This window comes from Schistocerca piceifrons, chromosome 3 (genome assembly GCF_021461385.2).
Source record: "Schistocerca piceifrons isolate TAMUIC-IGC-003096 chromosome 3, iqSchPice1.1, whole genome shotgun sequence".
Taxonomy (NCBI): Eukaryota; Metazoa; Arthropoda; class Insecta; order Orthoptera; family Acrididae; genus Schistocerca; species Schistocerca piceifrons.
This window is the reverse complement of record NC_060140.1, coordinates 416,650,329-416,677,338: the sequence shown is the minus strand read 5'-3', so window position 1 is coordinate 416,677,338 and position 27,010 is coordinate 416,650,329.

The following is a 27,010-nucleotide window of genomic DNA, read 5'->3' as shown; positions in this document are numbered from 1 at the left end:
GTGCTGCCCTTCTTTTAACTTTTTCGATGTACTCCGTCAGTCCTACCTGGTAAAGATCCCACACCGCGCAGCAGTATTCTAAAAGAGGACGGACAAGCGTAGTGTAGGCAGTCTGCTTAGTAGATCTGTTGCCTTTTCTAAGTGTCCTGCCAATAAACCACAGTCTTTGGTTAGCCTTCCCCACAACATTTTCAATGTGTTGCTTCCAATTTAAGTTGCTCGTAATTGTATTTCCTAGGTATTTAGATTTGAATGATTTATCTTGTAACCGAAGTTTAATGGATTCCTTTTAGCACTCATGTGGATGACTTCACACTTTTCGTTATTTAGGGTTAACTGCCAACTTTCGCACTATACAGATATCTTTTCTAAATCGTTTTGCAATTTGTTTCGGTCTTCTGATGGCTTTATTAGACGATAAACGGCAGTGTGATCCGCAAGCAATCTAAGAGGGCTGCTCAGATTGTCTGCCCAATCATTTATATAGATAAGGAACAGCAAAGGGCCTATAACACTACCTTTGGGAAGTCCAGAAATCACTTCCGTTTAACTCGATAACTTTCCGTCAATTACTACGGAGTATGATCTCTCTGACAGGAAATCACGAATCGAGTCACATAACTGAGACGATATTCCTTAATTACGCAATTTCACTAAAAGCCGCTTGCGTGATACAGTGTCAAAAGCCTTCCGGAAGTCCAGAAATAGTGAGTCAATCTGAAATCCCTTGTCAATAGCCCTCAACACTTCATGTGATTAAAGAGTTTCACGAGTTAAAATAGTTGACAGGGTACATTTTACAATTGAAATCACTCCTTTTACTTAAGCTTGAAGCTCCTCTTTTAGTTCTTCCTTGTTTGCGATTTAAAAACTGGGAAGTTTGCATAAGGCTGATTTCCAAAACAACCCAATTGCAATCATTTTGAAGGCAGTATGCTATCTCTGTACGTGATTGGCAACAACATTCAGTAACTTCTGTGTTATTCACTTCCCTTTTTGTTGAAGAAAATTTTTACACACAAATAAACGCCTTGTCTGATGTGGATATCACACGGAAGCAAAAGATTGTAAAACAGATCGCTATTTTGGGTGGTAGAAGTTTCATTTTTGAAAATTGCAGTTCTAAACGATGGCATATTCTTTACACCCTCAAGCAAAAAGAATTCATCTATATTACTGATGTGGTACAACGTCGCATACGAGATTGGATTTCCTTATCCTTATCAAAATGTCAAGATATCATCGCCAGAGTTTTTTAAACTACTCTGAAAACCATGCAGATAGGTGCTCCGTATTAATTAATTTAATCGTGTGTTTATTTTAGGGCCCTCTGAACGAGATCAAATTTTAGTGATTTAAAAAATTGGTCTCAAGTAACACGTGTTAGCGACAGTATGCTGCCGGTAAAGCGCCAACCAGGCACCCGAACGAGATGGCACAGTATGGCAGGTGTGATTCATGTTTGTTTCTGTAATCATTTGGACACGAATTCAGTGACATCTTCTCTTAAAAGGACGTGGCTCATTTCTTTTCCTTTTCTCTTTTTTTTTCTTTCCTACGTCTCTATGACCTGACAGTCGGGCGTGTCGGGGAATGCAGAGGAACAGTGCAGTCGTTGTCGTAACGGGAAACGAATAGATTTATCTGACGTCCAAAAGGGCATCATCATTGGCTTTCAGGCCTAGTGTGGAAGCATTTCCTTCATGCGTAAGTCTCTAAACTGTTTGCGGGCCGCCGTGGTTGAAGTATACCGAGCAAGGCAAAATGGCGCTATACGAAACCGGCGCAACATTGGCCGTAGACGACTGGGGTGAACGACGGCTACTGAGATGCGTGCGGGAGAACAGACGTGTAACTGCAGAGCAACTGACTATCCAGGTGAACCGAGAGGTTACCAACATACCCTGCTAACGACAATCCAGCGAACGTTGCTGAATATGGGACTCCGCCACAGGCGACTGTTTCATGCAGCAATGCTGACTGCTGTTCATTGGAAACGAGGGCTGGAATTTTCACGCCAGTACCGCAACTGGGCGTTCGCTGAGTGGCAACAGGTGATCTTTTCAGATGAATCGCATTTTATGCTCCATCGGACAGATGGCCGTTGACGAGTACGGCGTGAAACGTCTGAAAGCAACCAAATGGTTCAAATGGCTCTGAGCACTATGCGACTTAACTTCTGAGGTCATCAGTCGCCTAGAACTTAGAACTAGTTAAACCTAACTAACCTAAGGACATCACACACATCCATGCCTGCGGCAGGATTCGAACCTGCGACCGTAGCGGTCGCTCGGTTCCAGACTGAAGCGCCTAGAAACGCACGGCCACTCTTGCCGGCGAAAACAAACACCCTGCCACCAGGAGGGAGCGTGATGGTGTAGGGAACGTTTTCATGGCTTTCCCTGGGTGATCTCGTCATTGTGGGAACCACATTGTACGTGCATGGTTCGAAGAACAGCAGCGTGAGTTTACGTACTCCCCTGGGCACCACATTCCCCGGATTTAAGCTCAACCCAGAATCTATGGAACCGCCTCAGTCAGATTGTTCGCTCCGTGGATCCTCAACAGAGAAAGCTAGGGCAGCTGGCCACGGCTCTAGAGTCAACATGGCTCCCCACCCCTGTCGGTACAAAAATGGCTCTGAGCACTATGGGACTTAACATCTATGGTCATCAGTCCCCTAGAACTTAGAACTACTTAAACTTAACTAACCTAAGGACATCACACAACACCCAGTCATCACGAGGCAGTGAAAATCCCTGACCCCGCCGGGAATCGAACTCGGGAACCCGGGCGCGGGAAGCGAGAACGCTACCGCACGACCACGAGCTGCGGACCTGTCGGTACATTCCAGGTCCTCAATGACTCTCTTACTGCACGTCTCCCAGCGCCCACTTTGCAAAATATGTTTATTCAAGCTTCTGACAGGTGGTCACATTAATGTGACTGTACAGTACATATTGGATATGTATATTTATTTATTGTTAGTTACTGTGTTTATAACTCGACCCCAAGAAGCAGAAGGGCAAGCCGTGGTTCACAGTATTATTTTTTTTCTTCTTCTTCTCTTCTTCTTCTTCTTCTTCTTCACTGCATGTACTAGGCAAACTGCCTGTTACGGTACCGATCTCCTGCATGGTCTTCCTACATTTCTTCTTCCAGTGCATTTATACGAGGATTGGAACTTTAATAATGTCAACTGTTTATTTACAACTTGTAAAAATAGATACGTGTTTCAAAGTTTTACTGACCTTCAAAGAAGTCACCAGCATTGTGTATAACCCGTTGCCAGCGATGTGGAAGTCGTAGGATACTTTTAGCAGTGCCTTTTGTGTTGACAGTTCGAGCGTCGCGGTCTATTGCCCGACTAATTTGTAGCAGTTCTGATGTGAATGCCGTGAAGTGTTTCCTTCAGTTTAGAAATCGAATTGAACTCACGAGGGCTTAAGTCAGGGGAGTGCAGTAGGTAGTATAGCACTTACAAGCACCATCAGTCAAACAAATCAGTAACAGCTTGCACTGTACGTGCTTGAACATTGTCCTGCAGAATGATGGTCATTTCCTGCAGAAAGTGTCATCAGTTCTGTCTCTAAGCTGGTCGTAGGTTGTGTTCGAAAAATGCTAAATTACATTTAGTATAGTTTCACGATCTAATAGAACTCCATTTATGTTCAACATTTTCCATTTGCTGATTATTTCATCTATATACACTGATCAGCCAGAACATTATATCATCGATCTATTATCGATATAAACACGTTCCAGGCGACAGCAGCCTCCCCTTGCGAGGAATGACTGCCAGTCAGATGCACTCACGATACACGTAGAATCACAGAGCGTGCTGTCCATATATAGAATGGGGAAAGCGCGCAATCTTTCTAAGTTTGACCGAGGACGGTTTGTGACGGCACGGAAGCTCGGCACAAGCTTCAGTTCTCGTATGTTCGAGGAGTGCTGTGGCGTCTTCAAGACGTGGCAAAACCAAGGTGAAACCACGTCCAAACATCGTGGGGCTGGGAGGCCACCCCTCATTACTGGTGTCGGACGTCGTAGGCTGGGCAGACTGGTAAAACAGGACAGGCGGCGAGCTTTGGCGGAACTAACATTAGACATTAATGCTGAAATGAGTCTGAACACACAGTGCACCGAACACCTCCTAACTCTGGGCCTCCACAGCCGACGATCCATGCACGTGCCAATGTTAACACCACAACGTCAGTAACTACGACTGAAACGGACACGTGACTATCGGCACTAGACGTTGGCGCTGTGGCAGAGCTCGTTGCACAGTCTGATGAATCCCGATATCTCATTCATAACCTCAATAGGATGGCGCGAATCCGTCGTCTTCCAAGGGAACAGCTGCTTGACACCTGTACTGCGGGACGGAGACAAGCTAGCAGCGGCTCCCTTATGCTCTGGGAAACATTCTCATGGGCATACATGTGTCTAGTGGAGCTCGTGCAAGGCACCGTGATGGCCAAGGAGTATCGAACACTGGTTGCAGATCACATACAGACCTTCATGTTTCCCGACAGCAGTGGCATTTTTCAACAAGGTAACACGCCGTGTCACAAGGCCTGGAGTGTGATGGAGTGCTTCGAGAAAAACAGTGGCAAATTCCAGTTGATGTGCTGGCCCCCCATCGTTCCGGATCTAAACCCAATCGATCACATCTGGGATGTGACTGAACGGTGGCGTCTGAGCTCATCGACCCCTCCCGGAATGTCAGGAAATTAGGTGACTTGTGTGTGCAGATGTGGTGCCAGATCCCTCCAGCGACCCACCAAGGCCACATTGCTTCCATGTCCGTGTCGCTACTATTATCCGTGCCAAACGTGGACATCTCGGCTATTAGGTAGGTGGACATAATGTTCTGGCTGATCAGTGTACATACTGAAGAGTGTTGGAAAAATACAGCATCCTGTCGTATTCCTTTGTTTGTGTTCATTGGCTTTGTTGTTATATTTCCCATATCTATAACAATTTCGGTGTTTGTATATAGACTGTTAACAGCACTTTTGAGTGACATCGATAACCTAGTTCAGCCATGATATTCGATAGCATTTCTCTATTCACATTATCGAGAGCTTCCTCAAAATCTTGTCTAAAACCTGATTGTTCTTCAGATATTAATTTTTCCATATTACTTTTTAGTCTTTCATTCACGATTTTGCATGTAATTTCTAGGATGAATCTAGGAGGCTTACGCATCGATAGTGACTGCACTTATTTTTATCGCCCTTTTTAAAGATAGATGTCTTACTTTGGCTCTCAGTCAGTCTTTCATTACCTTATTATTTCCCTATCATTAATTAAATATAGGAGAAGTATTAGACGCAGGAATAACACTCCGTATTTCCACAGTTTCATATTAATATCATCTAAATAAGCGGCTTTCCAATTTTTGTATGGTTTTTAGAGCTTCCGTCAGTTCTCTCCCCAGGCCTTTTGTGTAATTTACTACTGGTAATGTCTGAATCAAAGTTCATCAGCCATATTTTCTTATAAAAAGTTCTCTGGTATGTTATTAGCTTGTCTACGATCATTTTCTTGCCTGTTAAGTGATTTCATCAGTTTATAAGCGATGGCTTGTCTGCCACATAAATCATGCTCTGTATTGCTAACAAAGCGTTCCCATGATACTGCGTGCGCTTTTTGAGTTATGTTTTCCACATTATTTCTCTTCTCTCTTTCGTTAGCAGTATTATTTGCATAGGTCTCGAAAGCTTCTTATTTTTCTTTAAATGTTTTTTCTATCTCTGACGCCTAAATCCATATCCCTCTACGTTTCCTGTATTTCCTTTTCTTGCCCTGAACCTCATTAGCTATGTTCGATATGGCTGTTTTTAATTTTTTCTATTTTCTCTCCAAGTTTTCTACCGTTTCTAAAATAGATAATGTTTTTGTCATCCGTTTTTGATAGAGATTTATTACGCTGCTGTATTCTAAAAAGTAAACTTTAAGAACTTGTTCTTCCCTTTCATCTTTGTTTTCTTCGGTTTTCTCCATTTTGCATAGATGTTAGTTATTGCCACCAATAATAAGTGGTATGATACAATATCCAGTCCTCGATAAACTCTGCCATCTCTAACCTGTCCATGAAATCCCTCATTAATCATTATATAATCTATAATAGATCTAAATCCTCTCATTGACTGGGTAAATTTGTGTAAGTATGTCTTTTTTCTTTAAGAAACCATTTGTAATATTTAGATGATTTAAGGTAGCAAAATCTCTGAGAATTTTTCCGGTTTCATTACATATGTTTTCTCCAAATGTACCCACTACTTTTGGAACTGGTATATTTCCAATTCTAACATTGACATCTACCATAAGTGAAATCAGATTTTTTGTATCTGTTTAAGATGACTTGTAACTGTTCGTAAAAAGTCTTTAACGCATCAGTTTTTCCTTCTTCTGGGGCGTAAGTTGCTATTGTTCTTAGCATTCCTCTTGGACCTTTAATTTCTTCTAGTAGTGTGAGTTCATTTACGTATTCATTGTCCAGTATTTTATCTTCTCATTTTCTATCAATGTAGATTTACTTATCTAGTTCCAGACTGCAAAATCTATTTCCTTTTCTTTCGAATGTTTAACTGATTCGACTTCCTTAAGAGCAATTCCGCTAACATTCCGGGTGGTTACTTTCCCAGTTCTATTAACCTATTTCTTTCGCATGCCGTATCCAGGTAAACCATCCTGTTTCTGAGGCTAGGATGACAACTGCAAGTACGTTTATTGATTCCCTGAATGGGGTACTGCCATCTCTGAGCTTTACCAGCCACAGCTCATAACACACGTAAGTGAGTACTGTATAGGATTTCCTCTGTACTCGATGTTATCGTTGTACTTCCAATGCTTGGTCTTCAGGGCTTCGTCTGCTTGGCAGGGTATACCACTAGCAGGTGAGGTTGACAGTTGGATGAGAAAGGTTGTGTATTCAAGTCATCATCCTATTAGCATCCCATGATTATTTCTCTTACAATCAATAGTACATTAATAACACAGATCATACGACGCGGGGTTTCACGTCCCGTGTTTACGTAGTTGGGTGAAATTTGTTTAATGACGGTGATGTCTCCAGCATCAGGAGACGTAACGATTAGGAATAAGCCTCGAAACATAGCGTAAGGGCCATAAAACAAAACTCACCCAGGACGTTAATGAAATTGTTTCCTTCTTTCATAAGTAGATATCTGTACCCAGCACCCTATTACACATCATGACCATCCAACAACAAGGAAAAAAGGTGATAATGAGGAAGTGATCTAGAGGAAGAAAGATAAAGGGGAAGGAGAGATTTTGAAATGCACGTAATTACAAGCAAAGGCTTAAGAAAACATGGGAAGAGGTTATCAGAAAAGGTAAAAAAAGGTAAAGAAGTTGGTGAGATCATAGTAAGTGTAGGTACTAATCGTTCATGATTTTCTCGTTTCATCCATCAATCGTAGTCTGTGACTCTGTATCCAGTCTGTGAGTATGCAAACAGTTCCCTCTCTTTTTTCAGACGGAACTACGACACGCCACGGTGTCCCCCTTAACACAATGTTCACATTTCGCTTAATCGCTCTGTTTATGCTGCCCCTTTCCATCCATCACTTGCACCACACGCTTAGGGAATTCCAAAATTTCAAATTGCAGACAGCGAAAATTTTAATGAAACTGCGACACTGCACAAGGCTCTTTAGGAGGCCATTCAAGTGTGGGCGTTTTCCACCTTCCGGTGTAACAAAGAAGAGGAGCAGCCGGTTGCGGCTGGGTGGTTGTAAACAGTGGGAACTTTCTGAGGCGGCAGGCCGGCCGCCCGCTACCTGCATTGTTAGGCGTCGCATGACGAATGCTCGCGCCGCCACAAAAGGGTGAAAACCTGCGGGCGCGGTTATTGCACGGATTCGTTTTAAAGGAGCGCGCTTTGTCCCCGGCACGTGATGAATGCTGCGGTCGCGGCGACCAGAGGCCGGTTCTCCCTTTCACACCAGTAACCTCCCTCCCACAGCACGGTCAGTAAAGCCGTGTCATAGTAGCTCCAGCGTACTCCCTCTCTCTCTCTCTCTCTCTCTCTTTCTCTCCCCCCCCCCCCCCCCTCCTCGCCACACAATTCTACTGTAGGCACGTCCCCTGCTTAGTGATACCCCCAGCACAACACTAAGCCACCCTCCAAACAATATACCAAGAGTTCTAGGAGGAATTGCGAGATGAGCTGGGTCAATTCACACACAGGTTGCACTCAAATTACACATTTATTTTCCAAGAACATCACAATACCTCAATCTGTACTTTTCACACTCACACTTCATTACGACTTCGCTAAAACCGAAATTTATTTTGGGCAAATGACAACAAAATTAATTTTGTAGAAAGTATTATTTTTGTCTCTTTTTAAGAAAAATCTAAATTTGTTATGAAAGATAGATTCCCTAATTCTTCAACTTCCAAAATCTCGATATGACTCTGCTTCTCACACATGGGCCCGACATTAACTAATTGCATTGCCCAGGTTGTAGCTCAGCTTAGGCCATCTCTTAGTAAGACAAGGCTGATTAACATCAAACGGAATATGCAAAAATAGTCATGTTAGTATCACGCAATAATCATATTAACCCACACTCGCTGTAACACGGAAAGTACGCAACTGTTACGATTTACACATTAATGATTTTTCAAGTAAACTCACTTAAGTTCATTATCTACAAAATCAAACGTACAGTAACTCGGCTAAAAGTATCCTGGGGACATTCGTTTTGAAGGGTGCAGTGAGCCGTGACTGATGTGGTCGAAGTCCCTGTCCAAACTGCTGACAGCAAACAACGTCTTGAATAGCTTTGGTATATATTCTTTTGTGGATCAGTGAAGCAAACACGCATCTCCTCGTTGACCCTTTCTCGCCCGGAATACTATGTCAGCGCCTGGCAATGCTGAGGGAAGGTCCGCGATCAGCTGCAACCTACTGGATCAAGGCCGTGACAGCAACTGTGTACTACTTCTCTCGGCGAAGGCGGCAGCCATTCTGGACAGCCCCTCTAGCCAACATGCATTGAGCGCCGAATGAGGAGACTGCTCTGCTCGAGATTCGACCCAATGTCCCTGGGTAAGAATCGGATTGCGACTAGCGCTATGGCACCGAGTCCCCGCTGGGCCTCATTGAGAGTGCTGGGGGCAGTAGACCACGGCAGCAGGCTGGCAGCGCTGGAGCGCTGAGACTCGGCTGGAACCTAGTGCTGCAGGTAGCAGGCACTGCCCGGACTCGAACCAATGGCTGCTGCTCGAAATGCTCCAGAATGTCGCAGCGTTCTGGTGGTGCTGCAAAACTCGGTGGCGATTCTGAGAAGACAACTAGATGACGAGTCAATGACAGTTCTGTCCTGCCTCAAAAAACAGCACCATTTATACCTCTCTCCAGCACATTTCTTTCCCTAAAAGTCGGGGAAAGTCAAATCGTTCATAACATCCCCTCGCCCACTGCAGCTGCTGTTACTGTTTTCTACTCCAGTCGGCTGCCTTTGCTATGCAACTGGCTTAAGCGTCTGTCTATACATTTCCTACATGTCGCCAAACGTGCAGCTTCCAGTCCATGATGAGTAATGCGCTTTTTTCTTGTGCCTAACTTGCCGCTTCTTACTACTTTTTCGCTAAATCGTAGGCTGTGGCGTTACACTTGGTTTGCCATAGAACCCATTCAGTCACAGCTTATCAATGCCACCCAATAAGAATCCATGTTACAGTTCGTTCAAGGGAGGTACACATCAGCTAAACTCAAATGACGTACTAGCAGTTCACCTTGATGATACATGGTACAGAAATGATGCCTAGGTTTCACTGTTTATTACAGAGGAGACGATGAGGTAAACTCCAATTTACAGGTCGCCAGGCACACTGCCACGATAAGACACATCACTACCCAGAGTATGAATATACACTGAAGAGCCAAAGACACCCGCCTAATATCATGTAGGGCCCCCACGAGCACGCAGGAGCGCCGCAAGACGACGCGGCATGAACTCAACTAATGTCTGAAGTAGTGCTGCAGGGAATTAACACCATGAATCCTGCAGGGCTGTCCATAAATCCGTAAGAGTACGTGGGGCTGGAGATCTCGTCTGAACAGCGCGTTGCAAGCCATCCCAGATATGCTCAATAATGTTCATGTCTGGGGAGTTTGGTGGCCAGCGGAACTCTTTAAACTCAAAAGAGTGTTCCTGGAGCCCCTCTGTAGCAATTGTGAGGGAATGCACAATGGACATGAATGGAGGATGCAGGTGACCAGTCAGGATGCTTACGTACGTGTCACCTGTCGGTCATATCTAGACGTAGCAGTGGTCCCATATCACTCCAACTGCACACGCCCCACACCATTACAGAGCCTCCACCAGCTTGAACATTCCCCTGCTGACATGCAGGGTCCATGGATTCATGAGGCCCATATCGATGATGTTTCGTTGAATGGTTCGCATGCTGACTCTTGTTGATTGCCCAGAATTGAAATCTGCAGCAATTTGCATTAGGGTCGCACTTCCGTCGCTTTGAACGATTCTTTTCAGTCGTCATTGGTCTCATTCATGCAGGACCTTTTACCGGTCGCAGTGCGGTCGTAGATTTGATGTTTTGCCGGATTGCTGATATTCACGGTACGCTCTTGAAATGGTCGTACGGGAAACTCCCCACTCCATAGCGACCTCGGAGATGCTGTGTACCATCGCTCGTGTGCCGACGATAACACCAGGTTCAAACTCACTTAAATCCTAATAACCTGACGTTGTAGCATCAGTAACTGATCTAACAACTGCGCCAGACACTTATTGTCTAATATAGGCGTTGCCGACCGCAGCGCCGTATTCTGTGTGTTTAAATATCTCTATATTTGAATACGCATGCCCGTACCTCCTTCTTTTGTGCTTCAGTGTAGCTTCGTTCAACATATGTTATTCGAAGAACAATTCCATCACAACTGACACAAAGATAAAGCAGAGTGGCGACATACAGTAGTAGAGTACCTTCACATTTCTCAAATAACCGACACAATCCTTACTCTCCGTTCTTGAGCTCTCCCGCACAAAACTCATCACAGCGACAGACAGCTTGAAGCTTCATCGTCTAATGGAATCAGCTAGCGGCTTTTAAAACAGTTCTCTCTTCACAAGCCACGGCTCCTCCGTCCGTGCATGTTACTGCCGAGACCATCTCGACTCAGTTGATCTTCCCTACACGCTACACATCACATCCAGTGACCCTTGTCCGCAGCAACTCGTCTAGTGGCTAGCGTTGCTGCCTCTGGATCACGGGGTACCGGGTTCGATTCCCAGCCAGGTTGGGGTTTCTCTCTATCTGGGCTGGGGACATAGTGTTTATGTTGTCCACATCATTTCGTCATCATCATTAGTGACAGTGGCTAGATTTGATTGTGTGCAGACTGTAGTGTGTAAAAATTGGGACTTTGTATGGGCGCTGAAGACCGCGCAGTTGAGCGTCCCACAACCCAAACATCATCATCATCCAGTGAAGCCTTCGGGCTGAGGATGACACTGCGTCCGGTCTCTATAGTTGGACCTTTGTCACCCGTTCGAGAGGAGTTACACTTTTTTTTATTTTATTTTATTTCTTTTTTTTTTAGCATAGGAACTTACCACCAACCACCACGAGCGTCTTCAGACGACCGGACGAGCGGTAGATTCAAAAGGTGTGGGTAATCAGCACACTAGAGACAAAGGAAAAGTACCAATACTACTTCTAAACATTCTGCGTGCTGTCTGTTTGTTCTATATCGTGTCTCCCTACCACTTTCGCGCAACGACGCTCTGAGCGTGTTTTTTAGGGAATTGACTAGTTTGAACCTGGGACCTGTTGCTGGTAAGGAGACGTCAGACCACACATGACATGTAGAATTCAGAAGAGTTCAGTGAGACTAGCGATGATATAACCAAATACTTAATGATTTCAGCGTCAGCTCCACTGCACTCCCTGTAAAGGAATCTTAATACTAACTAAATTTAATGGAAGGGGTTCAAGGCTTTCCTATTTTTGGTTAGCTGGTAAAATAACGTCGAAAAATCAGTTAAGTTTACCATTGGAAATTTTATTCTACTCACAAAACATCGTTTATAAATTGCACTATTGATAAAAGGAAATGTTTTAATACAGGATGGTAAAAACCAACTGCGTTCAACAAAAATGTGAACGAATATTCCCTGAATGGGTTTCCAAGTTCTACAATGGATCGAAGGATGACCTATGCCATATCACATCTATAATCTAGGTTTAAATTAATTTCACAAGAGAGAAAACTATCAAAACTGTCTACAGTGATCCTCAATTATCTTTAATTACTTATCTAACTTGTCGTAAATTACAGTAGTTCATGTGGCTTCTCAATAACTATATAACAGAAAAATCATCGAGTTTCAGATTTTTACTTCACGTGGCAAATGTGAACACCATGAGCTTTAATTGACGATCGACACTAGTATTACGTAAAGGGGATGTAACAGATGAGACTTCTGCAGTTCTGAGTGAAGCCTTATGCGCTCAAAAATGCGGCATCGTGTGCGTTCATTACCTTGTCGGTGCTCGTCAGGGGGCGGCGGCCGGTGCAGCTCCATCCAGCTCGCCCTCTCGGAAGCAACTCTCTTCTAACTTCTCCTTACTACAATTTACCGAAGAAGGTTTAAAAAAAACCTATCTGGCTGTCTTTTCATCTGACCAATCAGGGTCTCAATGTTAACCTTAAGCTCCGCCTACAAAAATTCTGTCTATCCAATGAGAAACGTTATACTTTTCGTGGTGGGGCAATGTTTTTAAAGTTTGCAACGTAACAGAGAAGCGAAAAAGTCTCACGCTAAAACTTGCAGCTGGTGTGGTCCTTTTAGCGTTATCGTAAGATCTATACTGTTCTTCTGGCGTAACAGAGACGCGAAAAAGTCTCACGCTAAAACTTGCGGGTGGTGTAGCCCTTTTTGTGTTATCGTAAGATCTATACTGTTCTTCTGGAGGGCTCTAGCTTTTAACATGGGCTGGGGGGTGGTCCTAACGTAACAGAGACGCGAAAAAGTCTCACGCTAATAACTTGCGGGTGGTGTGGTCGTAGCGGTTAGCTGGCGACGTGGGTTTCCGTCCCTTATCGTAGGGCCTTCTCGCTTAACACGGTTCTGCTCTCGGCTTCTATTCTCGTTTCTCCCCTCGGAACTGCGTCTGTCTCACGGTGGGAAGGTATGACACGCATTTAGGCATTCTTGTGTTAGTCTGTGGTATTCCATTTGCTCACTCGTTACTCGTATTACTTTGGTTAATTTAATGTCACGATTTATTCGGAGCTATGTGACATACTACTGGATTTGCTTATCATGTCAAGGTTTTCATGGAAGGTGTTGAGTTTGCCTGACACCTTACATACTTGGTGTCAAGTACTTTCATCTCAATAGTTTTCAACTGACACTTTTGCTCATATCAGCATTTTTGGGAGGTAAAGTATCGAATTACCGTAGTAATGATCTATTACATTTCTATGATTTACCCAAAAGTTTCTCCACTTAACTCAATTCCAGCAGTTTCAACAACTGGACGCGCAACCTCCAACAGATCAACTATTGAATGAGAAGTGTTGGTGCGAGCAATAGAATGAGTGTACGACAGAAATCATTTCACGAACGTAACATTCGGTGAGAAAACAGTAAGTAAATAGACGCTGAAAAAATACATGTGTCCATATTGGTGAGAATTTATATTGCACAGAATACATTTTTGATCACCTAAAACAACTCATTTCAGCAATATATGCGCCTTGAAAATATTCGGAAGAGATAAATCAGCAAATCAACGTATTTTGCACATTTTCATTCAACAATGTCATATGAAATAATATTTCGAAGTGAGTCATCTTTACGAAAGGAATTTTCATTGTTCAAAAACATATCGCACGAGTAATATGTTATGCTCAACCACTATCGTCCCGTTGTTGGCGTCTGTTTCTTGAGTTTGCTGTAAATGATTTCAAGAGGAACAATGATATTTATAATTGCAATTGTGGAAGAACAACTGACGTTCATTATTCCGCAATGAGGTTTCCTTCAGCACAAAAAGCAATACTCGTCGCAGCCACCAATTTTTTTACCACTTACCCAGTGGTAAAAAATGTCTGACAGATAGCAAAGTTAAATCTGAAAACAAAGTGTGATAGTTTCTACTAGACAACTATCCATATTCCATAGAAAAATTTCTGGCAATATATAACAGTATTGTTGTTGTTGTTGTGGTCTTCAGTCCTGAGACTGGTTTAATGCAGCTCTCCATGCTACCCTATCCTGTGCAAGCTTCTTCATCTCTCAGTACCTACTACAACCCACATCCTTCTGCATCTGCTTAGTGTATACATCTCTTGCTCTCCCTCTAGGATTTTTACCCTCCACGCTGCCCTCCAATACTAAATTTGTGATACCTTGATGCCTCAGAACATGTACTACTAACCGGTCCCTTCATTTTGTCAAGTTGTGCCACATACTCCTCTTCTCCCCAATTCTATTCAATACTCCATCATTAGTTATGTGATCTACCCATCTAATCTTCAGCATTCTTCTGTAGCACCACATTTCGAAAGCTTCTATTCTCTTCTTGTCCAAACTATTTATCGTCCATGTTTCACTTCCATACATGGCTACACTCCATACAAATACTTTCAGAAACGACTTCCTGACACTTAAATCTATACTCGATGTTAACAAATTTCTCTTCTTCAGAAACGCTTTCCTTGCCATTGCCAGTCTACATTTTATATCTTCTCTACTTCGACCATCATCAGTTATTTTGCTCCCAAAATAGCAAAACTCCTTTATTACTTTAAGTGTCTCATTTCCTAATCTAATTCCCTCAGCATCAGCCGACTTAATTCGACTACATTCCATTATCCTCGTTTTGCTTTTGTTGATGTTCATCTTATATCCTCCTTTCAAGACACTGTCCATTCCGTTCAACTGCTCTTCCAAGTCCTTTGCTGTCTCTGATAGAATTACAATGTCATCGGCGAACCTCAAAGTTTTTATTTCTTCTCCATGGATTTTAATACCTACTTCGAATTTTTCTTTTGTTTCCTTTACTGCTTGCTCAGTATACAGATTTAATAACATCGGGGAGAGGCTACAACCCTGTCTCACTTCCTTCCCAACCACTGCTTCCCTTTCATACCCCTCGACTCTTATAACTGCCATCTGGTTTCTGTACAAATTGTAAATAGCCATCAGTAGCTCTAATGGAATGTTGTCTACTCCCGGGGCCTTGTTTGACTCAGGTCTTTCAGTGCTCTGTCAAACTTTTCACTCAGTATTGTATCTCCCATTTCATCTTCATCTACATTCTCTTCCATTTTCATAATATTGTCCTCTAGTACATCGCCCTTGTATAGACCCTCTACATACTCCTTCCACTTTTCTGCTTTCTCTTCATTGCTTAGAACTGGGTCTCCATCTGAGTTCTTGATATTCATACAAGTGGTTCTCTTTTCTCCAAAGGTCTCTCTAATTTTCCTGTAGGCAGTATCTATCTTACCCCTAGTGAGATTAGCCTCTACATCCTTATATTTGTCCTCTAGCCATCCCTGCTTAGCAGTTTTGCACTTCCTGTCGTTCTCATTTTTGAGACGTTTGTATTCCTTTTTGCCTGCTTCATTTACCGCATTTTTATATTTTCATCAATTAAATTCAATATTTCTTCTGTTACCCAAGGAGTTCTACTAGCCCACGTCTTTTTACCTACTTGATCCTCTGCTGTCTTCACTACTTCATCCCTCAGAGCTACCCATTCTTCTTCTACTGTACTTCTTTCCCCCATTCCTGTCAATTGTTCCCTTATGCTCTCCCTGAAACTCTGCACAACCTCTGGTTCTTTCAGTTTATCCAGGTCCCACCTCCTTAAATTCCCACCTTTTTGCAGTTTCTTCAGTTTTAATCTACAGTTCATAACCAATAGACTGAGGCCAGAGTCCACATCTGCCCCTGGAAATGTCTTACAATTTAAAACCTGGTTTTTAAATCTCTGTCTTACCATTATATAATCTATCTGATAACAGTATTAGGTATTACTAATTCGCATCTGTGTTAATAAAATTGTAATGGTCAGATTGTAGGCAAAATTGAACATTTAGTACGAGTATGAATGTAAAACGATTCGTTCCACATAATTACGGTTCATTGATCAAATGATCCATGGAACATTAAAACTCCTGCTAAATGTATTACATCACTCCTCACATTCATCCACTTACTTAAAACTACCAGCATCAGCTACACTTTAACCTGAAATGCAATGGTAGTCAGATCGCGAATACTATCGTATTCATCAATAGGTGTAGTTTATTCTAATACTCCGGGGACTAATCTAAATCTTACACACTTACAGTCGATTACACCTGCCATATATGTTACTTTCTGAAACATTGTCCCTTTTTAATCGTTATCAACCAGACCCAACATCAGACCTTCCATCCATCCGAATGCATTCCCCAAGAACCGGTCTTCTGTCCAATCTTCTACCTCCTCAATCCCCAATGCAGCTGGCATGTCTAAACCATCTGATCCTATCCATACACTCCAGTGCATGTGATTTGCAGTTCCAGGAAGATTGCATGTCATTTCAGAAGAACTGTACTACCAACATGTAAAGGCTAAAGTCTGTTACCAAAGCAGTCGTTGTCACAGAGGATAACTGCACGATGTTCTGTTGTCAGCTTCATGGAGAAAAATTTCTACGAAGCGACACTGTTCGTATTAGGTTAAGGACTCCGTTTTACTCCTACACCTGGAGCATCACCTTTAATACGTTTCGTGGGTGCTGTTGTAAGCGTACGATGCCTTTGTTTGGATGTCGCAGAAGAAATAAGAAGGGGAACTTGTTATACTCTTTTGAAAGTTCCTCCTCAAACGCAGCAATCTAACCTCTATAAAAAGAGTTGCAGTACCAAATCTTAAAGTAATTTTTAAGCTATTTCCGAAAACACTGTTTGGTCTGTCTCTTACGTATATCCCGGTACAATAGATTTTGTATCTTGTTATAAGTACTCAATAATTTTTGTAACAGTTTATTGGATGAATTGTAATTTTGACTTTCTGTCTTACAAGCTGATTTGAAAACGGCTTCCGGCAACCTGAAATTAGTAATCAGTTAAAGAAAAAGTGAATCTTGAAACTCAGACTGATTCTGCATCGAACTACATAAATGTGAGGCTACGAGTTGCTACTCGACCATTGTACCTCATTCTTTGTAACTCTCTTCGCAAAGTCTTAGTGTTAGCTGGACTGCTGGCACCACTTCGAAACTCACGAGTGATTCCTTCAGCTTATTTCACGTAATTTTTTACAGCCACCTTCCGCTATGTTCGACAGTCCCTGGGCATCAATACGTGAAGTCTGCCTGGTCTTGATAGACCTGGTTGATTCTTCGAGTATTCAGTTGACAACTGCATCGCCAACAATCCACTTGGGCAACTTTATAAGTGTTGAAACGTCACAAAGGTTGACTAGTACATGTTCAGCTGTTACTTCTTCTTTACTGACAACACTACACTCCCCGCCTCCTTTTATACTGGCAGGACCGCCTCTCGTCACATCTACTAGACAGTTCCTCGTTACAGTAGTGTATCTGGACACTTCTGTTCAGCTGCTGTAGATTCGACACTCGTAATTGGACTGGTCGGTGGAACAGTTGAATAGTTCCCTAGCAGCAAATTCTTCTCCGTAACAGGGTGGCACCTTCGACCATAGATACTAGTAGACTGGCCTTGATGTGCAGAAGCTATAGGGCTGGTGTGGCTCCAACATAAACCACGTGACTGTTGGCAAAACGTGGCGGGATTTCAAATCAGCGGTCTGCCATCCTATGTTTGTATCGTAATTTCCCCACATTTCTCGATTGACTGCCAAAGGCTTCCAACAAAAATTACTGTTTTATTTGCGAAAAATTATGCCAGAACTACATTTGACCTGGATTTGTTCACAGTACCATTTATAAAATCTAACAAATACATCGAACGCCACTCTGTTGGGCAGCGGGACGAAATTACTATAAACTATCAATTAAAGTAAAATGTCGTTAAAATTCTTTTAAACAGTATTCGCCGCGTTTTGAGCTCTAGTCACTTATAAAAGAAAATGGGATATGGGAATTATGTCAACTATAGGTGCCAAAATTGTCGACTTTAGAGTAGGTCCATTTTAATCAATTTTAGGTGCACTTCAAAGGTTCAGTTCCCACTATTTTTACAAAAGTTTAAACTATCAGTTTAAAAAAAAACTGATATTTTAGATGGAAGGTGAGACTTTGAAGTTTCAGAAAATAATTTTGGAGCCTAGATTTAAAAATGACAGACACTGTAAATATAAATTATAAATATACATTGTAAATAATAACTAACCTATCAAAACACTTCTTCGCGAAGTGCTTCGAGCAAAGGAGCGTGTGTGCAGATGGCTTAAAGTTTTTCCGTTTCAGGGCCTGTATCCAAAGCTGCCTTCGGTTTTCATCCTTAGGGAACCCATGAGTAGGAACGAGAAAGAATTATAATTACTTCTGTAACCGAATTATCACAGATACTTTCAAAAATGTAATATGAGTATGACTTTACAGCCATCACTTTCAACACTTCAATCTACGTGATACTCTATTTCAAGTGTAAAAAACCTTTAAAAGTCACTTCAGCAGATTTCAATAAACACATCTGCACTTTCATAGAAACACTTACACGTGAAATGTAATGTCATTTCCCCCGACAAAACGCTGAGTACAGCCATAAGCGCAACACGAAACAACCATGTTTTGCCAACATTCACGTGACTTCAGCCCAGAGATGTTGGAGCCACGAAAATGACGTCAGGGCCAGACTACTATATTTATGGTCGAAGGGGGGCACACAGTACGGACAACGCGGGTGGCGTCCCGTAGGCGTGTCGGTACATTCCACGCCAATAACAACCGCATTACTCGGCAGACGAGTGCCCGGAATGCGTGGCCCCGGCGATCGCCAACCGGTGCCCGCGGAGGCTCTGGGGACGCACGAGGACGCGGGGCCAGCGTCCGGGCGCCGGCCGCCTCCGCGTCTGCCGCTTCGCCTTTCTAAACACTCCCCTCGATATTACATGCAGCCGGCAATATTGAAAATCAAATTTCATATCGCGCCGCGCCGCCTCCTCTCGCTACTATTGTTGCATGTCCGCGCGCGGGCGCCGGGAGCCGTCTGTATTATGACCGCTGGACAAATGAAAAATACTACAAATAGCGCGGCGATCTGCAGGCGGAGAGAAGGGGCAGGCGGCGGTAGAGCGGTATGGTGGTGGGGGAAAGAGGGGACTGGAGGGAGTGGAGGGGGGATTGCAGCCACCTGCCACGCAGACGGTCCTCTGCAGCAGTCGTTGCGTCTCCTTTGTCGCCTTCTCCACCACGGGGATGCCGTCTGCTATCGAAGCGCTGCACGTAAGACGTAGCGCTCAGGTAAATACGAATCGGGGAATTTAACAGCACAGAAAGCGTTTGATACAGACACAGGACTTACCCATAAATGTCGAAATTAGTCCGAAATGAATCTCTAAAGACTTCGATGTGTATGGGACATTAAACTCTAATCTTCAATCGTTTTTTTTTTTTTCTTTTTTTTTCCTAGATTACTGAAATTTGGTTCGTGTGCGGAGAACTCATTATCAAAGTAGAAATACACCGACGGAAACAAGCGTGTTGTGCGTGATACACGTAAGTTAATGTCCATTCAATTTTCGAGTCAGTCACGTAAGATTGGCGCTAATAGCACCACTGTGAAGCTGCACGGCTTGGCAGGAATGTAGCCACTGTACATGATTGCTATGGCAGTGGTGGTCACGAGAATGTAGGGTCGCAAGAAAACCGAGCTCCGGACTGTCACTTGGCATTACCGACAGGGAAGGACATCGTGTTCGGCGTATGATCTGACACAGCGTACTGCATCTGCAGCAGCAATTGGAGCAGCAGTTGACATCGCAGTGACATAACGAACTATTACAAATCGGTTACTTCAAGGACAGCTCCGAGCCACATGCGCTGTAGCGTGCATTCCACTGACCTCTTTTTTTTTTTTTTTTTTGGTCATCAGTCTACTGAATGGTTTGATGCGGCCCGCCACGAATTCCTTTCCTGCGCTAACCTCTTCATCTCAGAGTAGCACTTGCAACCTACGTCCTCAATTATTTGCTTAACGTATTCCAATCTCTGTCTTCCTCTACAGTTTTTGCCCTCTACAGCTCCCTCTAGTACCATGGAAATCATTCCCTCATGTCTTAGCAGATGTCCTATCATCCTGTCCCTTCTCCTTATCAGTGTGTTCCACATATTCCTTTCCTCTCCGATTCTGCGTAGAACCTCCTCATTCCTTACCTTATCAGTCCACCTACTTTTCAACATTCGTCTATAGCACCACATCTCAAATGCTTCGATTCTCTTCTGTTCCGGTTTTCCCACAGTCCATGTTTCACTACCATACAATGCTGTACTCCAGGCGTACATCCTCAGAAATTTCTTCCTCAAATTAAGGCCGGTATTTGATATTAGTAGACTTATCTTGGCCAGAAATGCCTTTTTTGCCATAGCGAGTCTGCTTTTGATGTCCTCCTTGCTCCGTCCGTCATTCGTTATTTTACTGCCTAGGTAGCAGAATTCCTTAACTTCATTGACCTCGTGACCATCAATCCTGATGTTAAGTTTCTCGCTGTTCTCATTTCTACTACTTCTCATTACCTTCGTCTTTCTCCGATTAACCCTCAAACCATACTGTGTACTCATTAGACTGTTCATCCCGTTCAGCAGATCATTTAATTCTTCTTCACTTTCACTCAGGATAGCAATGTCATCAGCGAATCGTATCATTGATATCCTTTCACCTTGTATTTTAATTCCACTCCTGAACCTTTCTTTTATTTCCATCATTGCTTCCTCGATGTACAGATTGAAGAGTAGGGGCGAAAGGCTACAGCTTTGTCTTACACCCTTCTTAATACGAGCACTTCCTTCTTGATCGTCCACTCTTATTATTCCCTCTTGGTTGTTGTACATATTGTATATGACCCGTCTCTCCCTATAGCTTACCCCTACTTTTTTCAGAATCGCGAACAGCTTGCACCATTTTATATTGTCGAACGCTTTCTCCAGGTCGACAAATCCTATGAAAGTGTCTTGATTTTTCTTTAGCCTTGCTTCCATTACCAGCCGTAACGTCAGAATTGCCTCTCTCGTCCCTTTACTTTTCCTAAAGCCAAACTGATCGTCACCTAGCGCATTCTCAATTTTCTTTTCCATTCTTCTGTACATTATTCTTGTAAGCAGCTTCGATGCATGAGCTGTTAAGCTGATTGTCCGATAATTCTCGCACTTGTCAGCTCTTGCCGTCTTCGGAATTGTGTGGATGATGCTTTTCCGAAAGTCAGGTGGTATGTCGCCAGACTCATATATTCTACACACCAACGTGAATAGTCGTTTTGTTGCCACTTCCCCCAATGATTTTAGAAATTCTGATGGAATGTTATCTATACCTTCTGCCTTATTTGACTGTAAGTCCTCCAAAGCTCTTTTATATTCCGATTCTAATACTGGATCCCCTAACTCTTCTAAATCGACTCTTGTTTCTTCTTCTATCACATCAGACAAATCTTCACCCTCATAGAGGCTTTCAATGTATTCTTTCCACCTGTCTGCTCTCTCCTCTGCATTTAACAGTGGAATTCCCGTTGCACTCTTAATGTTACCACCGTTGCTTTTAATGTCACCATAGGTTGTTTTGACTTTCCTGTATGCTGAGTCTGTCCTTCCGACAATCATATCTTTTTCGATGTCTTCACATTTTTCCTGCAGCCATTTCGTCTTAGTTTCCCTGCACTTCCTATTTATTTCATTCCTCAGCGACTTGTATTTCTCTATTCCTGATTTTCCCGGAACATGTTTGTACTTCCTCCTTTCATCAATCAGCTGAAGTATTTCTTCTGTTACCCATTGTTTCTTCGCAGCTACCTTCTTTGTACCTATGTTTTCCTTCTCAACTTCTGTGACGGCCCTTTTTAGAGATGTCCATTCCTCTTCAACTGTACTGCCTACTGCGCTATACCTTATTGCTGTATCTATTGCGTTAGAGAACGTCAAACGTATCTCGTCATTCCTTAGTACTTCCGAATCCCACTTCCTTGCGTATTGATTCTTCCTGACTAATGTCTTGAACTTCAGCCTACTCTTCATCACTACTATATTGTGATCTGAGTCTATATCTGCTCCTGGGTACGCCTTACAATCCAGTATCTGATTTCTGAATCTCTGTCTGACCATGATGTAATCTAATTGAAATCTTCCCGTATCTCCCGGCCTTTTCCACGTATACCTCCTCCTCTTGTGATTCTTGAAGAGGGTATTCGCTATTACTAGCTGAAACTTGTTACAGAACTCAATTAGTCTCTCTCCTCTTTCATTCCTCGTCCCAAGCCCATATTCTCCTGTAACCTTTTCTTCTACTCCTTCCCCTACAACTGCATTCCAGTCACCCATGACTATTAGATTTTCGTCACCCTTTACATACTGCATTACCCATTCAATATCCTCATACACTTTCTCTATCTGTTCATCTTCAGCTTGCGACGTCGGCATGTATACCTGAACTATCGTTGTCGGTGTTGGTCTGCTGTCGATTCTGATTAGAACAACCCGGTCACTGAACTGTTCACAGTAACACACCCTCCGCCCTACCTTCCTATTCATAACGAATCCTACACCTGTTATACCAATTTCTGCTGCTGTTGATATTACCCGATACTCATCTGACCAGAAATCCTTGTCTTCTTTCCACTTCGCTTCACTGACCCCTACTATATCTAGATTGAGCCTTTGCATTTCCCTGTTCAGATTTTCTAGTTTCCTTACCACGTTCAAGCTTCTGACATTCCACGCCTCGACTCGTAGAACGTTATCCTTTCGTTGATTATTCAATCTTTTTCTCATGGTAACCTCCCCCTTGGCAGTCCCCTCCCGGAGATCCGAATGGGGGACTATTCTGGAATCTTTTGCCAATGGAGAGATCATCATGACACTTCTTCAATTACAGGCCACATGTCCTGTGGATACACGTTACGTGTCTTTAATGCAGTGGTTTCCATTGCCTTCTGCATCCTCATGTCGTGGATCATTGCTGATTCTTCCGCCTTTAGGGGCAATTTCCCACCCCTAGGACAAGAGAGTGCCCTGAACCTCTATCCGCTCCTCCACCCTCTTTGACAAGGCCGTTGGCAGAATGGGGCTGACTTCTTATGCCGGAAGTCTTCGGCCGCCAATGCTGATTATTTATCAAAATTTAGGCAGTGGCGGTGATCGAACCCGGGACAGAAGACGTTTTGATTATGAGTCAAAGACGTTACCCCTAGACCAAACTACCTTATTTACGACATCAGTGGTGCCACGCGAGAACATACATCTGCATCTACATCTACCTTTATACTCCGCAAGCCACCCAACGGTGTGTGGCGGAGGGCACTTTACGTGCCACTGTCATTACCTCACTTTCCTGTTCCAGTCGCGTATGGTTCGCGGGAAGAACGACTGCCGGGAAGCTTCCGTGCGCACTCGAATCTCTCTAATTTTACATTCGTGATCTCCTCGGGAGGTATAAGTAGGGGGAAGCAATATATTCGATACCTCATCCAGAAATGCACCCTCTCGAAACATGGACAGCAAGCTACACCGCGATGCAGAGCGCCTCTCTTGCAGAGTCTGCCACTTGAGTTTGCTAAACATCTCCGTAAAGCTATCACGCTTACCAGATAACCCTGTGACGAAACGCGCCACTCTTCTTTGGATCTTCTTTATCTCCTCCGTCAACCCGACCTGGTACGGATCCCACACTGATGAGCAATTCTCAAGTATAGGTCGAACGAGTGTTTTGTAAAGCATCCTTTGTTATGGACTACATTTTCTAAGGACTCTCCCAATGAATCTCAACCTGGCTCCCGCCTTACCAACAATTAATTTTATATGATCATTCCACTTCAAATCGTTCCGTACGCATACTCCCAGATATTTTACAGAAGTAACTGCTACCAGTGTTTGTTCCGCTATCATGTAATCATACAATAAAGGATCCTTCTTTCTATGTATTCGAAATACATTACATTTGTCTATGTTAAGGGTCAGTTGCCACTCCCTGCTCCAAGTGCCTATCCGCTGCAGATCTTTCTGCATTTCTCTGCAATTTTCTAATGCTGCAACTTCTCTGTATACTACAGCATCATCCGCGAAAAGCCGTATGGAACTTCCGACACTATCTACTAGGTCATTTATGTATATTGTGAAAAGCAATGGTCCCAAACACTCCCCTGTGGCACGCCAGAGGTTAATTTAATGACGGTAGGGTGGAAGTATGGCGTGTTTTCTGATGAAGCCTGGTTGTGCTACGTGCCAGTGAGGGCCTGCAACCAACCTGTCTGTGTGCTAGACGCACTGGACTACACCAGGAGTGTGTGTGCGGTTTCGTATGATAGCAGGAGCACTCTCCTGGTTATCCCACGACCCTGACTGCAAATTTGTACGCAAGCTGGTCATTCGACCTGTTGCGCTGCCATTAATGAACAGCATTCCAGTGGTTGTTTTCCAACAGGATAACTCGCGCGTACATACCGCTGTTGTAATCCAACATGCTCTACAAAAATCTCTGTTGATCCATCATGGACAGGGGGCATCGGATGGTGAAGTACTTACCAATATCAATGAAATTCGCCAACAACCGTGTAACTGAGATGTTATTTTATTTTGACTACCAGTTTCAGCATTCCACTACGCCATCTTCAAGCCCCTGCATAACAGAAGAGCATACATGTAGTGAATATCGAGGCGTACAAAGCAAGCGTGCAGAAAGTGACGGGTAATCATAAAACACTTAAAACTACAAAATGAAAGTTGTGGCGTTAAAACTGACATCTGTGTACATCCAGCACAATAGAATAAAACATATGTACATTTTTGCTAGCCAGAAAACTATTTAACACCACGGATTTACAAGAGAACATGGAAAAACATTAGAAAGATCGGATCTAGCCGGCATACAATCAGGAGCTCCACTGAACACGTCTTTTTTGTTAATATTTATTTTTTAAAATATAAAATCATATATAAGTCTTAAAGCTGAGGAAACTCCTAGTATATATGACGACCTATTCTTGTTTAAAGTAAAATGCCACAGTGTAACCCATGAAGTACAGTAATACGCATATTTACAGACTAGGTAGTATCACAACTGGTGATATAATTAGTTGTCACGGTACCAAAAATGTAACTTGATGCAAAACCTAACGGCAGACGACATATTAAGAGTAAAAACCATGCAAAGAGCACAAATACCTTGTGAGCTAAGTTCCATAGCAAACCGAATGATTTGGTATCCTTTATATCACTTAACAGGTCGTTACTACCACAGTGAAACAAACCAACAACGATCTTAAATCTTACTTAACCAAGGGGAGTCCTCCAGCTTCTCAGCCGACAATGTCATACTATTCCCCTAGGAGTGTAAGGCAACATCCTAAAGACCTATCTATAAATGACGAACCCATCTAAATAATACGACACATAGGGAGTTGTGTCGCGATTGGCAATGTGGGTATGGAAAAAGATAAAAAGGAAATGAGTGTGCGAAGACCACCATATTATTAAAGCTGAAGCCAACTAAATGAGTAACAATTTGTGCACCAAAGAGGCACCGACTGTGCACGAAAAAGAGTTTATTAACTGCAACCATATTATAAAGTACTGTTAGAGTGAACAGTGCTGCATGAAGGGTGACAAGTAACGGAGTAGCCCAAAGCACTGAAATAAAGTGTTAATGCAAGTCCAAATATGTATAGAGTCTCAAACCGATTATGTCCGACAATGGTAGCCCATAAACTTAAAGATTTTTAATCACCCTCAGGTCGACATCAAACTCCATGAACACCAAAACGCATAACATAGTATTTCCCTTAAGCTGTATGGAGAAGCAAGGAAAACGCTGAAAAGCTGAAAAACTATCCGAATCCTGATGGTACTTATAACATGCAGTCAAGAAGTACTGAATTTCCCACTATTGAACTGAGCAATGGGTCACTTTGTGTCTAAAAAGGCAACTGGCTAAAAGGTGTTAGCTGACAATAAATAACACCAAATCACACATAAGGAAGCAGTAAAAAACTAAATTGTCCTAAATATAAAAGTAGCGTACAAGATAACAAAACACCGAAAACATGGTCAATCTACATCTACATCCATACTACGCAATCCACCCGACGGTGTGTGGCGGAGGGTACTTTGAGTACCTCTATCGTTTCTCCCTTCTACTCCAGTCTCGTATTGTTCGTGGAAAGAAAGATTGTCGGTGTGCCTCTGTGTGGGCTCTGATCTCTCTGATTTTATTCTCATGGTCTCTTCGCGAGATATACGTAGGAGGGAGCGATATACTGCTTGACTCCTCGGTGAAGGTATGTTCTTGAAACTTCAACAAAAGCCCGTACCGAGCTACTGAGCATCTCTCCTGCAGAGTCTTCCACTGGAGTTTATCTATCATCTCCGTAACGCTTCCGCGACTACTAAATGATCCTGTAACGAAGCGCACTGCTCTCCGTTGGATCGTCTCTATCTCTTCTATCAGCCCTATCTGGTACGGATCCTACACCGTTGAGCAGTATTCAAGTGTACTGTAAACTACTTCCTTTGTTTTCGGATTGCATTTCCTTAGGATTCTTCCAGTGAATCTCAGTCTGGCATCTCCTTTACCGACGATCAACTTTATATGATCATTCCATTTTAAATTACTCCTAATGCCTACTCCCAGATAGTTTATGAAATTAACTGCTTCCAGTTGCTGACCTGATATATTGTAGCTAAACGATAAGGGATCTTTCTTTCTATGTATTCGCAGCACATTGCACTTGTCTACATTGAGATTCAATTGCCATTCCCTGCACCATGCGTAAATTCGTTGCAGATCCTCCTGCATTTCGGTACAATTTTC